This window comes from Tenrec ecaudatus, chromosome 13 (genome assembly GCF_050624435.1).
Source record: "Tenrec ecaudatus isolate mTenEca1 chromosome 13, mTenEca1.hap1, whole genome shotgun sequence".
Classification (NCBI taxonomy): Eukaryota; Metazoa; Chordata; class Mammalia; order Afrosoricida; family Tenrecidae; genus Tenrec; species Tenrec ecaudatus.
Genome location: NC_134542.1, coordinates 15,573,359 through 15,577,231, shown reverse-complemented (window position 1 = coordinate 15,577,231; position 3,873 = coordinate 15,573,359).

The window sequence follows — 3,873 nt, the reverse complement described above, 5'->3', positions numbered from 1 at the left end:
GAATTAAGAATCAATGGTACTCTCGTCCGGAGAAAAGAGGAGCAACAGAAAGGGAAAGATCCATAGACAATTAGCCCAATGGACGCATGCACTGTGCACACATCAGTCTCCACAACTCTGAGACCAGAAGAAGCAGATGGTGCCCCACTTTCCACTAGGAACCACTTTGAAAAGGATCACATTAGAAGTTTCTGACACGGATGTGAGAAAATGTGGAACAGAACTCAAAATCATAAAATATTTTATGACTTCTTTGGTCAGATAGGGGCAGGGGTGCCACCTCCCCAACCCTTCCCCAAGTCTATGGCCCTTAGCCTTCAGGTCTGCAACTGAACTCACCACTGTTACAATAATGAACTATTCATGATCAAAGGGGCTGGAGGTGCTCAAAGACCCAAGTTCAGAGGGCTAGAAAGGAAGAGTGGAAACAAGACCCCCAGGGAGGTCATGGGATAAGGAGCGGTTCGTGGAGAGGATCACAACTGAAGCTTTGAATCAGAATGTTTGTGAACTGTTGAATGTGAAAGTATGACTTGTGCTCTAAGCCTTCACCCAACTCACAATAAAAAAACGTTTTAAACACATAAATAATGTCCTATATGTATAAAAAGAAGCAATGCACTACTATCTCACGGAGAACCAGAATGAATAAAGGGAGTGGGGACAGAATGCACATGAAAACAATAACAATAAACAAAATGCTTTTTCATGACCGTTAGTGGTAGAGACAGAACTGAGAACGTATTGTTTTGGAGGGTATGCTAGGTCCTTGTTTCCGTAATGAGACAGTCTCCCATTAACATATCCATTATTTTAAAATGAATGCTTCCACCTGAACCTGGAATTAGGACACCTGGTCTGTAACCCCAGCTCTGGGACAGGCAAGCTTCGGAAACTCAGCCAAGTCACTTGAAACTCTGCAGATCAGTTTCCTCCCCCGCACAATGAAGTAAGTCCTGAAGTCATTGTTAGGTCATCTGTGAGTTTCCTTCCCGCCTTCCCATCTCTACAGCCTGGGCGTCTCTAAGGCTATCACAAGGTCCTCCGCCCAGCAGACAGCCAGGAAGTGCCTGCTAGTTGATGGCAGGAGATAGCTCAGTATTGACTTCACATTGTTTGCTTTGTGGGCTCTTTCCTCCTTGATAACTTAAACTGAAATCTCAGCCAAACCTCCCTTTGCATGACTTCCCAGTTGGTGACAGTTAGTGCCTCTCGTCATTTTGAAGGGCTTACCACTGTAAAAATCTCTCAGGCCTGCTCCAGGAATTCCAGATCTCCATAAGAGGTGTGCGCACGTGAGGATGGGCAGTGGCCAACACGTGCAACTGCAAGCCAGGGGCCATTGGTTTGGGCCCACCAGCCCCTCCTCAGGAGGAGATGTCTGTTTTCGTAGAGACTGTCAGCCTGGGAAACGATCTGGACTCTTCTACGTTGTCTTAAAGGGTCCCTATGGATTGCAGTCCACTTGGTGGCAGTGAGTTTGGTTTCGGTTTGTGTCAAAAATTATTGCTACTAGTGTTTCAGTTCATACGTGCAAGGGTTCACGTCAAACAAAAGGTGTTTAAACGTGGCATGGTGGCAGACACGTGCTCTCGGTCATACGCTTGCTTCAGTCTCCGTAGGAAAGCCTTCCAAACAGGTCGAATCAAAACAGTGCCTGCTGAGAGCACCTGATGGGCCAGTTCAAGTCAGAGAGGTTGGGACAGAAAGTGATGGCAACTGATTTTTGGTGGGGAGAGTGGTCCCCAAGGAGTGATCTTGATGATTATCTTGAAGGATACAGGACAATCATGAGGGGGCCCTGGGAAGAAGTTTTAAGAAAACTGAAAGCTGCCCTTGGTGAGAGAAAGGTCAGGGAAATGGCACCTGGGTTTTTGGTTCCCCCCCCCCCCCATCACGGTGACAGCACCTGCTCATTCATGGAGGGCAGCACGGGCGGTCCTATTTTGTTGCGAAAGCGTACCCCATTCACTACAGCCCTGATCTTGCCCCTCCAGACTTGCCTCGGTTGCCCAAATTCAAAACACATTGAGAAGGCCCTTTGAGGGTGCTGCTGCGGCTGTGTTGATGTGCCGTAAATCGCAGAGGGTAAAAGGTCAGCCAAGAGATCTGGAAACACTTATTCCAGAAGCACATAAACCTACACGGAGGCCGCGATGAGGAGCCCTGGCCTCACATTTTGATATGTTTTTTAAAATCCTTTCATTGGGGGCTCTTACAGATATGGTAACTGTCCATAAAGCAATTCTACCAAGTGAACTTGTACACATGTGCCATCATCCCTTTCAAAACATTATCTTTCTCCTGGGGCCCTTGGGTATCAGCTTCTCTTTCCCGCCCTTGTGAACCCTTAATAAATTATATATCTTACACCACCCACTGTACCCTTTCACCCACATATCTGTTATTTGTCCCCCTGGGGGCTGGGGGAGTTATACATCCATCATTGCGATCAGTTCCCCCTTTCTACCCTCCCCTCCTGATGTCTCTATTCCTATTACTGTTTCTGAGGGTCCTGGAACCCGTGTGTCAAAAGCACATATTTCTAACAATGTACATATTCTAGTCTAATAGGCATGTTTCGATATTTTTTGTTTAAGAAAAGCTTCTATGATTTTGCACCAGTGCTTTTTTACGTACCCCCGTGTGTGTATGTGTGTGTGTGTGTGTGTGTGTGTGTGTGTGTGTGTGTGTGACGTGTTGTCAGGTCTATTCAACTTAGAACAATTCCACGTGACCGAGTGGACCCGCCCACAGGGTTTCTGAAGCTGCAGTGATCTTTAGGGAAACACACAATCAGGTCTTTCTCCCCTGAACTGACATGGGTTTGAATCACCACCTTTTCAGTTGCCACCTGAGTGTTTAACCCTTGTGCCACCAGGGCTCCAGGCACCCTTAAATGTAGCCCCCAGAAACCTTTCATTTCATTGCTTGTCTCTACCGTCTTCTTATTCCTAACTTCTAAAATTGGCACATGTATTTCTCCTTTATTTCTCTTCAGGTTTGTGCCGGGGCTTCTCACTCAGCTGGTGTGCAAGCATGAACACACACACACACACACACACACACACACACACCACTGGACTGTAAGTTCTTTCAGGGCAACTCCTCAATCTTTAATTCCCACCCCACCCCACCCCGCATGTCCACAGAGCAGGACCTGGTACTCAGTGACTGCTCACTAACCCTTTGTTGATGGAATAAATCAGTCTCCTTTTATAGGGACTCTAGTCAATGTAGGATTAGGAATCACACTACCCCAGTATCATCTCCTGTTTACTGCAAATACCTTCAAAGACTATTTCCAAACAAGGTAAATTCGGTGGGGTAAGTTAGAACGTTAACATTTTGGGAGGGGGCCCTAAAACTATACCCACTTCCAAGAAGGTTGGTTATGTTCCATTGTGGACGGTAAGCTCTTTCATTGACAAGAAACAGAATGAGAGCTTTAATATGATAGATTTATGGAGGGAGGTGGGGTTTGTAGGGAGCGAGGAAATCAAAGGAGATGAGGCGAAAGGGGTGTGGGGATAGCCGCATAAAGAGAGGTCAGGGCTGCCCCTTTGTCTAAAGCTCGAGAATCAGCTAATCTAAAAGGTATAGAGACCACGAGAGCCGCTATCACAGAAAGAAAGAGAGACTTAGGTTTAGTACGTCCCCACTCACATACTACAGTAGGACGTGGTGAGGAAAGGGTTAATGGTTTCTCCAGCTGCAGCAGCTGTCTGCCGCTTCCATCGCCCCAGGAAACCTGCAGGGAAAGGGCCAGTAGAGAGTCATAGTCCTGAAGGTGTCCCAGAGCAAGAGCCACAGGCTTTTCAGGTAGTGAGCAGGGGTCAGAGGCAAGAGAGAGAGAGGAGAGGAGAGGAGAGG